General features: G+C 44.9%; 1 protein-coding gene across 5 annotated transcripts in view; it reads left to right on the forward strand.

Annotated features, from left to right (window-relative positions):
* The first annotated feature begins 11,910 nt into the window (after window positions 1-11,910).
* LOC119651012 (sex determination protein fruitless) overlaps window positions 11,911-13,059 on the forward strand; it is an 852,573-nt gene continuing 851,424 nt past the window's right edge. Inside the window, exon 1 of one of the 5 annotated variants that reach the window (XM_038054303.1) lies at window positions 11,911-12,475. The gene's annotated coding sequence lies outside the window, so the exon portion shown is untranslated. The remainder of the gene's footprint in view (window positions 12,476-13,059) is intronic. The other 4 variants (XM_038054310.1, XM_038054313.1, XM_038054311.1 and 1 more) reach the window with 4 other exon arrangements.

Raw genomic sequence — 13,059 nt, forward strand, 5'->3', positions numbered from 1 at the left:
TCCTGGTGCAAACTTCAAATATGCCAAACTTAAGAAACATGAAGGACCCCCGAGAATCCGACCTTTTTGAACTGATTAAGATTTGCTACTTTAATTAAAAAATAAATTTGAAACGAACAAATTCAATTAAAAACAAGCTGCACTTATTAACTGGTATGGGTATCTCTTGCCTCGTCAATTAATTAACTGCTGCAACGTGAACAGTTACAAGAAATAATTTGAAAAAGTATTTCTAGGATTATCCCATGATATTCCGCCACTAATCAGTGCTTATCTGTCCCCAACTTTAACTCAGCCACCAGGCATCACAAATCGGATCGACGAGGACCCATTCATCCGTGCTTCTGCCAAATGAGTTGGGAATCTTGGCTCACAGCTTGCACATCCCCCACATTCCAGCCACCTTCGCACTTCCACCCCAAACTACCAAATAAATCCTGGAGCGTGGATGAGTGTAACGTTGCGTTTCCTGCAAGAAATCATGTTGGAGAAATATTGCATCGCGTTATACTCATCTGCGGGGAAATCAACATCAACTCTGCAATGAGCCTTTTCTGAAAAAAAAGGATATTGCATCTGCAAAGTTAACAACAACAAGTGGGAGGAGTAAAATTAACAACAATTAGAAGCCTGTCCTTCTTCGAAATTGAAAGGTCCACCCTTCCACTCACAACGCGAAATCGCGTGTTCTATTGATCTGAAAGCTTTCCCAGCCCACATCCTGTTCAAGTCCTGCTTGCATATCAGATACACGCGCATAGGCAAATGCAAAAACACATCCTGAATCTGAAAGATTACGAAAAAGAGCTCCGAGAATGCACGAATATGCAATATGCATTTACGACGCTATGCCGGTCGTTGCCGTGAAATGCATGTCCTTTTTGCCTTGACGCCACGAACGGTGGTTGGATCAGTGGATCTGAAAACATCATTGAGTGCGACAAGGACGAGTAGAAATGTCTGATGTGCTTGGGGAAATGCAAGGATGTGACGAAATAGATTGAATATGCAGACAAATGTTAGGAAAGGAGAATAGCACGTGGCCGTGATTTAAGGATGTGCAGCGCAAAAGGAGGAGCGGAAAACTGAATTGCTGCATTTTGGAAGCAAATATTGTGGTAGGACTCAGTTATGATTTTTGGTTGCGAAGGAAGTTTTGTCGTCATGAAATTATTTTCTTGGGTGAGCGACAGATATAATTTTCATTATTAGGTGAATCTAGATAATGTCCTGGTAGGCAGTACTGGGTAGACCATCATCTATTGAATATGTTTGCTTTAAGGACTTGTTTTTTTTTTGGTAAAATGAGTACATTTGCCTATAAAGAGTTCGTTTATTTGGAACAAGATAATTTATGAGTTTACTTAGTTACTGGTGGTCTGTTGTAGGCTGATGAGTTCAGTAGGAATCCAACCACAGCTAGGTCCAAAAATCGATCTACGTGGGAGTCCCATTTCAATTGATCCTTGCCTGAACGATAAATCGGTACCTTCTTTTAACGGGGTTCCGAGGTTAGATCAAAACATTTGCAGGGTTTTTTCCCATATGCATGTTTTCATCCCTTATTTTACCAAAATTGGGTGTGGGGGAATAGAGTATTAGGAGCAATTGAGGGAACAGATGGTTCGCAGAAGGTTTTCTTCAACAATCTCGGTCTACATGGCCTGGGTAATGTGTGAGTTTGGATTAAATTGGTACTCGGTGAGAAAGTTCAGGCCATGAAGGTTAGGACGGCTTCGATGCGGGGAGTTTGACAGGAGTCGTATAGGATCTGGTTGGAGATGTATTTGGACTGGTGTTTGTTTTTGAAAATTTTGGAACACAGTCCTCCAGGACTTGTCAGATAACTTATTTGTAGCAAGACAGCTTAACTTGGACCTGAAGGCACCGGTTGCCTTTCAGATACAAGATACGTGAGACAGACGGGCATTCGTGATTTTCCCAAAATTGGTGACTTCCTTGACGGTTAAGATGGTAGTGGCGTAGATTTTGAGGGATAGAGTAGAGATATCCCTTCGAATTTGTGGCGTCAAGTGGTTGCTTCAATGGAAGAGGATGGTTTAGCATTTGTGGGGATTTATGGATAGGTCACATTTGGAACAGTTTTTAAAAAGCGAATTCAAATAAGCGACCTTCACTTCTTGGGATATTTTTAGTGGAGGTATCCAGGATCAGGTGGTCCGCGTATTGGTGGACTAATATGAGGTTTGCTTCTGGGGTGGTTTAGGGAGGTCAGCAGTGAACGAGGATTAGAAGTTCGCAGAGAGGACTGATCTTTGCGAGATGCCAGCGGGACATTAGTAAGGTGCCGAGAGATATTACCGTATGTGGACATTAGTTTTCCTCTTACCTAGGAAGCTAAAGATTAGCTTACAGAGGTGCGGATGGAAGTGTAAGATCTTCGAAAATTTAAAGGCGAATCAGTACTACCATACGGTATTGAAAGAATTCCTTATATCAGGGGGACAAGCGATTGTCGAGGTTTTTGTGTTTAGATCCACAAAGACGTCTGGTTGCAAAATGAGGATGGTGTGCTAAACTGAGTGTTTAGACCGTTTGGCGAATTGGAAGTCGAAAAATCAGTTGTTGATATCCTCTCGTCTTTTGGGATTATATAATCCGCTTGAAGTTTTGAAGGGGGGGGGGGAGGAGTACGATCGAGGTAGGTCTGTAGTTATTGATCTTGAGAGGGTTTTGATTTTGCCTTTCAATCGGGATAATTCGAGCACTCTATCAGTCGGAGGAAAAGTGGCCGATGATTAGGGATATGATGACGAAAATGCTTAAGGCACATTTTTTGAGGACGATGTGTGGTATTTAGTTGAATTCAACTGATTTTTTGATTTTTTGATGTAGCTATTGAAGCTGTTACAGTGTTCTGACTCATGAAATGCATTGGATGCATTGGATGTTTTCGTGGAGCTTGATCTCAGGGAGTGGTTGGAAGGAGGGACTTGTGCTGCTTCCGGCCTTTATAAACTCTGCGATTCCTTCAGGAATTCTCCATATGCATATTCGCAAGGATGTTACCAAAACTAGTAGTTGATGAGGCAATTTTAATCGGTCGGTCATCTTTCCCGATCATGAGGGGTTTGCTTTGCGCTCTACCTACCCTTCTAAAGACAGATTCGCGTGTAGAGACTTTTATCCTGAACAAGTAATAGGCCCGGAAGTTCGTTCGTCTCCAACGCTGTGGATTTGAGAAGATTACCACATCCGCTTATGGTACATCATCCCGAGCATAAGTCGATAGTTTTGCTGGCTTTCAGCTTACCAATTTAAGGATTCTGCCCCATCCTCCATAGCGCAGACGACCAATATAAGGTCTGGTCGAAAGCGTACGCTGGTGGTCACGAGCTCTGCACTCTAGCATTTGCATATTTGCCTGACGGCCAGATCTTTGACGATTCCTTGCTCATCGCGAGTGAGTATTCGGATTCTCCTCACCGCGCTACGGCAAACTTCCTTGTTCCCACCTTTGTTCCTAACTTTCCCGGAATTTCCTCCTTCATGAGGGCGAATTTGGGTTTCTTTCTTTGTGGGTTGATATCCGATGCTTCCTCTCTACTTCTGTCTTACTGTTGAAGGGTTACATCCATCCGGAGCGTTCTCAAAGCCTTTTTTAACTTTTCCCTTCTTGGGTGTAGTTTGATGCTTATCAGTATTTCAGAGATGTACTTCCGCCTGATGAATCAGTTTGTAGGGTATCGTATGTTTGTTGTTGTTTCACTTTTTTTTTGTTATTAGTTTGCTCTTTCAATTGGTTTGCACAAGTATCAGAGATAACAGGTCCTATTGTATATAGCCCACTGTTGTAGCTTTGTCACTGAGGCGGCCAGCTATCAATGAAGCTCCTTTCGAGTACAGTCGGATACCCACTAGAGTGAACTGTCCAATGGCCACTGCTCCTAAAGCACACTGAACTGGGGAAGGTTTTTTTGACTCCCCAGTATAAATCTGTGGCTTTCTGTTAATAGTAGAGCAACCCCCTACAGGGTGTGACTTTCATCACGCATTAACAGACTTGGTAGACGAAAGGGTTGCCACCTGTAAAGCCACATATCTTAAGTCTATCCTGGATTGCTTGACCCCAACCAAGAGCATCGTCAGATCTTCCATTATGCGATCATTCCTGTAGTATCAATATAGTCCAAGGTTCTTCATTCTATTGTTACACATCATATTGAGCTTTTATGGATGACGGGCTATAGTTCCATCACTTCACAACCTTCAACCTGGAAGAGCATTCCAACATTAGTCTCCGTTTTAAGCAAAAAATGCTCCCTGGACGATTACATACCTTGTCGTGGTGAGGGAACTCAGTGAGGAGGATCCTCCGGGAAACCATAGGTGCACCTGAAGGTAAGCAGTAATCAAAATCCTAAGCCGAGGTGTGACCACCGTGCCGAGGGCTGAATGGCGACATAGGGTAAGCAGTGGTAGTGAACTCTGAGTACCAGGCGACCCCCAGTTTCAACTAGCCTTGTCTTGGCAAAAAAGAAAGATCGACTGAATTTCCCTGGTAAAACAAAGACCATGGCAGCCAACTATGAAGAAATTTCAAACCTAAAATACAAAAGAAAACAACAGCACTTCTATCATGACGATCCCACCCTGAGCTCTTTAATGGAGAACGTGAGTATAGACTCAGATTTATTCAAGTCGGAACCACACTTTATTGGGACTGAGTCCATAACAGACGAGCCGAAGCAGTCTGCTTCTGTCAGCATTCCTAACCTCGGGCTCCAATCGACGCCACCTGCTGAGGCTTAAGTCTTACCTACGGGCAAGCATCTGTATTCGGCCAGCAAACAGCCTCCGGGCAAACGACCTTTGAGCAAAACAATGCCTCTGGACAAAAGGCATTCGGGAAAACTGGCTCCTGGCAAACCGATCCCGGGCAAACCGCTCAACTGTTCGGCTCAAATGACTGTGGAAAAGGCAACGGCTAAGTCTTCATTTGTAGCCAAGGCTATCGAAGCCGATGGATGGGTTTTTTATGACGATGACTATCGTTACGATTCAGAGCAGGGTGAGATCTTAAGAGGAGATTCTTGTTAGCTGTCAGGACTGCATTCTTGCAAGCGATTGCACCAGGCTTTGAGTCGGTGGCTGTATACCGTAAAATGTTCCGGATAAAATTTGCAGACGTAAGCACGAATGAGGAGCTCAGACAGTACTGCCCCTCAATTAACGACGTGTGGGAGGATGCGCGGCTGACCCTGTAGATGGTTTCCCAGCTAAAATTGATTAAAAAGTGTTTTCTCTGGCTTTCAAAAGAGAAGCGTAATGGTTCTGAGGTCTTGGAATAACTTGGGGTCAAAAATAACTTCAGTACCTCCACCTGGATGCTATTAGATAGCAAAGCGGGAAGAAGAACCGATAGGCCTGGAACTTTCCTCACTGTTGGCCTTCCTCAACCTGATTTTCTGAAATAGAAGGAATGGATGCCCTGGACTTACACTTACGGAATATATACCGTGCTTGCCTAACACTTGCTTATATTCCGACCAGCTTTGGGGATGTGCAGGCAATATTTACTTCCAAACCAGGAAACCCACCTATATGGATGCAAAAGGCTTCCTTTCTACTAAAAGGACTAGAAAGACTAGTAGATCGGTTTATAAAAGATTCATATATACCTAGATGGCAATTTCACTGTAGGAAACATGCCTACCAGAAAGGTAAATCCACAAAATTTAAATGGCGATGTCCGATAAAGAATACGCCGCGTAACGCGGCAAGACACTATGGAATCGATCCGCTTTTAATCAGTTGGATCCTTCACGTGCTAGAGTAGAGCAAGAACCACATAGTGGTCGGACGGAAGTCTATTGAGGCAGGGTGTCTTAGGGGTTGCCAACAGGGAGTATTCCATCTCCTCTGTTATTTCTCCTGGAGGACACAAAGGTCTTCAAAGGCCTCACGGTGAACGCTCGAAAAACTGGACTAGTTATGTTCACTAGGAACGTCATTTGGGGCAGTCACATGCTACTCATTTTAGCAGGGGCAGGGCAGGGAAATCCAGCTGGTATAAACAGTAAAATATTTAGGAGTACACCTCGACTCCAAGTTAACGTGGAAGAATCCAGGAACAATATTAGAAATGCTGCAGATTGCTCTGGTGTTTCCGGACGGCGATAGGTAATACCAGAGGACCTTTGCCAAAACAGATTCTTTGGATGTATATATCCATAATAAAACCCATTTTGAGATATGCATGCCTCGCCTGATGGCCGAGACTGAACTTTGCTAACAGCAGGAAGCTGGTCATGCAGATTCAGAGACTCAATTGCTTAAGTACTAGATTACTGGAGCAATGAGAAGTAGGCCGACCGCGGCAATAGAAGCTATTCTAAATTTACCCCCAATCCATTTGGAGGTGAAACGAAAACTAGCTAATGACGCATACAGGGTTGATACTATTAGCACGTGAAAAGGCAGCCAATCACACGGTCATGCATCCATCTGAAAATTCCTTGGCAAACGTCAGGTAGCTCTGATGCCCACCCATCACATGGTTTCCAGATTCTTCTTCGAAAAGACCTACTCCGTCGTAATCACCAAAAGCGAAGAATAAATAAATGGAATCGATAAATGGCCACGACTCGTTTGGGATTATAGACTTAATAATCTTCACCGACCGGTCAGTCCGCGCAGGGGTTTCCTCGGGAAATCCGATTATGAAACTGATCTATCGGAAAAATGGCCGTCATATTCCAGGTGCAGATATATGCCATTTTATTGGCAGCAGAACATTGTTTGGGGGAAAAATGGAGGGGTCGAACCATTCGAATCTGTTTCGACAGGCGAGCAGAATTATCAGCACTGAACGGCAATGACATATCGAGCCAGTTGGTGTCGAGTTGTCATCGGGGCTCCTGAAACTTGGCCAACTGCCAAGGCACTCAAACATTGCTGGCAATGAGGAAGCTGATAGATTGGCTGACCAAGTTTATGGATCCACAGTAGTGGTGCCAGAACCAGTTTATAACATCCAACCATCTACTGTCAAGTTTACTCTGAAGAGGAAAATGGCAAGCATTCACGCAGTCGAATGGAGAAATTTGAACTTCTACCGGAGCTATGCAGCCTATGTAAAGAGGAGGAAGAGATGGCCCTAGACTTCGTAGGCAGCTGCCTGGCCTCCTCAGACCTCAAACGAAAGAACCTTGGTAAGGATTCCTTCAACGAGGAGACTGTGTACTGGAGAATGTTTTTATCATCATCATCAACGGCGCAACAACCGGTATCCGGTCTAGGCCTGCCTTAAAAAGGAACTCCAGAAAACCCGGTTTTGCGCCGAGGTCCACCAATTCGATATCCCTAAAAGCTCTCTGGCATCCTGACCAACGCCATCGCTCTATCTTAGCCAGGGTCTGCCTCGTCTTCTTTTTCTACCATAGATACTGCCCTTATAGACTTTCCGGGTGGGACCATCCTCATCCATACGGATTAAGTGACCCGCCCACTGTAACCTATTGAGCCGGATTTAATCCACAACCGGTCGGTCATGGTATCGCTCATAGATTTCGTCATTGTGTGACTACGGAATCGTCCATCCTCATGTAGGGGGCCAAAAATTCTTCGGAGGATTCTTCTCTCGAACGCGGCCAAGAGTTCGCAATTTTCCGAGGAATACATGAGGACTGGCAAGATCATAGTCTTGAACAGCAAGAGCTTTGACCCTATGGTGAGACGTTTCGAGCGGAACAGTCTTTGTAAGCTGAAATAGGCTCTGTTGGCTGACAACAACCGTGCGCGGATTTCATCATCGTAGTTGTTATCGGTCATGATTTTCAGCCCTAGATAGGAGAAATTGTCAACGGTCTCAAAGTTGTATTCTCCTATCCTTATTCTTCTTCGTGTTTGACCAGTGCGGTTTGGTGTTGTTGGTTGATTCGTCTTCGGTGCTGACGTTGCCACCATATATTTTGTCTTGCCTTCATTGATGTGCAGCCAAAGATCTTGCGCCGCTTGCTCGATCTGGATGAAGGCAGTTTGTACGTCTCGGGTGGTTCTTCTCATGATGTCGATATCGTCAGCATAGGCCAGTAGTTGGGTGGACTTGAAGAGGATCGTACCTCTTGCATTTACCTCAGCATCACGGATCACTTCCTCGAGGGCCAGGTTAAAGAGGACGCATGATAGCGCATCCCCTTGTCGTAGACCGTTGTTGATGTCGAATGGTCTTGAGAGTGATCCTGCTGCTTTTATCTGGCCTTGGACATTGGTCAGGGTCAGCCTAGTCAGTCTTATTAATTTCGTCGGGATACCGAATTCTCTCATGGCCGTGTACAGTTTTACCCTGGCTATGCTATCATAGGCGGCTTTAAAGTCGATGAACAGATGATGCAACTGTTTTCCATATTCCAACAGTTTTTCCATCGCTTGCCGCAGAGAGAAAATCTGATCTGTTGCTGATTTGCCTGGAGTGAAGCCTCTTTGGTATGGGCCAATGATGTTCTGGGCGTAGGGGGCTATCCGGCCTAGCAAGATAGTGGAGAATATCTTATAGATGGTACTCTGCAACGTGATACCTCTATAATTGCTGCACTGTGTGGTATCTCCCTTCTTATGTATGACACAGATAATGCCTCGTTGCCAATCGTCAGGCATTGATTCGCTGTCCCATACCTTGAGCACAAGTTGATGAACCACTTGGTGTAACTGGTCGCCTCCATGTTTAACCAATTCGGCGACTTATGATTTTTTAGCCGATGGATTGCACGGACTGTTTCTCCTAAACTTGGTGGTGGCAGTATTTGCCCGTCGTCTTCAGTTGGTGGGACCTCCAATTCGCCGATGTTCTGGTTATTCAGTAGCTCATCAAAGTACTCAACCCATCGCTCTAATATACCCATTCTGTCGGAAATCAGATTTCCCTCTTTGTCTCGGCAGGATGAGCATCGAGGTATATAAGGCTTCACCCTCCTGACTTGTTGGTAAAACTTCCGCTTTCTGTGCCTGGTGCGGTTGCTCCCTGTACTTTTCTAGTTCTGTTGGTTCTCCCAGGCTTCCTTTTTCCGTCTGTGAAGTCGCTTCTCCACTCGTCGGAGTTCGTGATAAGTCTCTGCGTGTGCCCGCGGTCTTTGAGAATGCAACATTACTCGGTATGCGGCATTCTTCCGTTCCGTTGCTACCTTACATTCATCGTCAAACCAGCCGTTCCGACTCCTTTTGCGGCTGGGGCCAAGTATGTTTGTGGCCATATCCATGATAACGTTCTTCAGGTTATTGTGAAGATCATTTGTTGATGCTTCATCTCCAGGTCCTCTGTTGACTGCGGTTATTGCGGCATCCATTTCCCTCTTATATGTGTCGCGGAGGGTTGTGTTGTGGATGGCTTCAGTGCTCACTCTCACCTGATTGTCAGAGGGGATTCTAGGTGGTATTGTTATTCGGGCTCGGAGCACCATGCCAACGAGATAGTGATCCGAGTCTATATTGGCCTCTCTATATGTTCTGACATTCATCAAGGCTGAGAGGTGGCGGCGTTCGATCAACACGTGGTCAATTTGGTTGAAAGTGGTCCCGTCTGGAGAAGCCCACGTATGTTTGTGGACCGCTTTCCGCGCAAACCAGGTACTTTCAACAACCATTTCGTGTGACCCTGCTAATTGAATAGTCCGCAGTCCGTTATCATTTTTTTGTTCGTGTAAGCTTTGGGAGCCAACGTATCGCCTGGATACGGGCTCCTTCCCTACTTGGCTGTTAAAATCCCCAAGTATGATTTTGATATCATATCTGAGACAGGCTTCGAGGGTTCGTTCTACTGCCTCGTAGAAGGTATCCTTCTCCGACTCTGCAGTCTCCTCTGTAGGGGCGTGAACGTTTATGAGGCTTATATTTCTAAACTTGCCTCGCAAGCGCAGAGTGCATAGTCGTTCGCTTAGGTTTTCAAAGCCGATAACACCAGGTTTCATTTTTTGGCTAACTAAGAAACCTACTCCGAGCACATGGTTTACTGGATGACCGCTATAATATATGGTGTAGTGGCTCTTCTCCAGGAAACCGGTCCCTGTCCATTGCATCTCTTGCAACGCTGTTATATCAGCCCTATGTTGGGACAGGGTATCGGCTAGCTGCTCATCAGCTTCATCTCTGTACAGGGAGCGCACGTTCCATGAGAAAATGCGCAAATCGTTATTCCGTTGTCGTTGCCGGGTCCGTCGTTTTAAAATCCGTCCTATCCGAGGCTCCTGTTGTGGCTTCGTAACAAGTTGTTGTGGTTGTCAGCCCTACCCAACCCCCAACCTGGAGGACCAGTTGGTACAATTTGTCCCGTTTTTAAGGCGCGGGAGACTCGCCTTCATCCTTCTCCGTCTGCAGCTTTTCGTTAAGAAAGAGCTCTCAGCGGTCACCACGTGGAGGTGGAGATAGGGTTTGGTAGTAGAGCTGTTGGTGTTGGTTCAGCAGGCATTTCCCAGGTTTTATGCTCCATCGTGGGTACCAATCCACGTTTCACCCCGGGACCTATACTACCCTTTGACCACCAGAATGTTTTAGATTAACGAAAACTTGCGAACACCGTAGGTGAGAGGCCGATGAATAGATGATCTCGGGGATACTACAATGGGGCTAACAAAGGTCCGAGTACTTGGAGTTGCAGATCCGCCTCACTAAACTAAACTAAGCAAGTAAAACTATTCTTTTATCTTTGTTCATTTATAGCTCATGAGAGTTCCCTGAGGAAACTGCAAGGAGACATAACAAAGGGGTTGATACCTGAGCCGTCCACTTACTCAGTCCATTTCCTTTCACTCAGAATTTGAAGCGCATCATGAGTAATATAAGAGAGGCACATGGAAGACAGCGGTAATTGTATTATCCTTTTCCCGGTTTGATTAATTTTGTGTGGTAAGTTAGATAAATCGGTGGAATCTGGCATACTTAGTCCTTCAATTCTGGAATTTCGACCGGTCTTATCTAGGCTCCTGGACTGAACAGAAAACTCGTAATACTTACATCCTTCTCAGCTTTAAAGTCAGTTCATTACTGATATGTATTCCTTGATGGAGCTAAAGCATATCCACAGATCCTACATCCACAGATCCTTTTCACTAGCATTATGCTTCTCAATTCTGTTTTGATTCCGATTCGCTTCTAGACGGTTATGCGCACTAAGTTCGCTTATCAAATGCATTCGGCCAGGATACGAGAGAAATGACGAATCTGACGCCAGATCTCCAGCTTGTCGTTCATCCTTCTCGTCCTTGCTGACCATATATTTTCCATGCATCTCGTTGTGTCATTAATCACCACCCACGAACTCCACCAGTTACCGTTGCATATGTTCACTGCTCTCTTTTTTGCCCACAGATTTTGTCCCAGTCGTCCTGGCAAAATGAATGCATTGCATCCTTTTGCATTGTAAAATTGCATCTGGCGCGCTTTTTCGTATACGCTCTGCAGACTTTGGGTACATTTACCACTTTGCAGAGATGGATTCTGGGAGCGAAGCAACTCCTCGTATAAGAGTGGAATGGTAGGTTCATGAATGCAACCATGGTAGTTGGTGTATCCTTAACGTGTTTGTGTAGCGGAGAGATTTAGGACTCGCGTTCGTTGGCTGTGTAAGCATGCATGCATTAACATTTCGACAGTAAGCTTGCAATAGTGCAACTTTACATGCATTTGTGTGGGGGAAGATGTCCTGGTTGTGTGCATGCAATAGGGGTTGAATAGTGAAGCGGTGCAAGGATGCGTTTAGCCTAGTACGAAGCAGTGTTGAAACTTTCAGGAGAGTGGGGGTGTAAGTGAATCTTGTGAAACTGTGGAAAGCTCCGGGCCGGTTTCACAGTATATGCAGCGGCGGTGTAAGGAAGGGTCGTAAATGTGCTTGTAGGTGAACCAGGGTGGCGGCAGAGAACTAGTGGCTCGTTGCAATGGATGGATAGATGGATGGATACTTGGATAGTACACTTGAGGAAGGGGTTTGTTGTTGTCCTGCCGCTACTGGGCGCTCAGTATTCCCTTCCCTGCCCTATGTCCTGTATGCGTTGTGTCGTAATTCTGCTCCTAGCGGCGCTTCTGAATTCTACTGAATTCTGTTTTCGGTATTTTGCTACTGATCCGGAGATTCAATGTTTTGTTTAGTTGAACGCGAATATTCCTCCAGTAAGGACGCTCTAGTAAAAATACCAAATTTACATCTACATCTCTGAAATCATCAGAAGATTTAAAAGTTCTCGATTGGTGGTCACAGTTGAAGTATCTAAATTTATTGAAATATGAAAGTTAGTATCTTAGAGTAGGCTTAGTCCTGAGTGGCATACCCAGTTTGTGCAACATATCAATTTGTGACAATTCAAATTTGTAACGGTCATTCGATTACAGACAGTACTGAAGATATTCGGGCACTAGTTGCTTTAGTGATTAAGTGAGTGCGGTGATATTTTGTGAAAAACTAGAAAGTGTTTTTCGGTCATCCAGGCATCCGGAATCCAGTCGATCTGGCGGGATATAATCAAAGGTTCGTTGCATCCTTATTTTTTTATTACTTTTAAGATAGTTTGTAGGTAACAAGATAATTTATTGGAGTGTCGTCTAAGGGTGTAGCATTCTATCTATTGACACTTTGAAAAGTAACATTTTCTGGCGATCCCAAGTGGCAAGTTTATCTGCAGATACTTTACACAATGGCAAGATACAGTGAATGCGTGAACATCATTCTAAATTCTTCACAAATTACAAGTGGGCATTGTTTATGTAACTCGTCTCTGTGCTTTTGATTCCGGGTTACAACGACCAACCCCATCCTATGAGCCGACACAGGAATGACTCAGGGATATTCAAAAAGGGCGCCTCCAACCATAAACTGCAACTGCCCTCATATGCATCCTACATCCGGCTCCTTCTGCCATGAACTGTCTGTACTTTGTAAACTTAGGGTGGTTAACTGACTGGCTGGCTGGATAGTGGGTAAACTCCCAGACACAGGGGCTACGAAGGCTGGTTGGCAGGCGATTTCCTGTATATAGTAAGGGACTTGGAGCGGGTGCCAAGACATAAAATTGCAGCTCTACCCAGTTACAAGGAGGACTTTTGTGGAAAGGG

Source organism: Hermetia illucens, chromosome 3, assembly GCF_905115235.1.
Source record: "Hermetia illucens chromosome 3, iHerIll2.2.curated.20191125, whole genome shotgun sequence".
Lineage (NCBI taxonomy): Eukaryota > Metazoa > Arthropoda > Insecta > Diptera > Stratiomyidae > Hermetia > Hermetia illucens.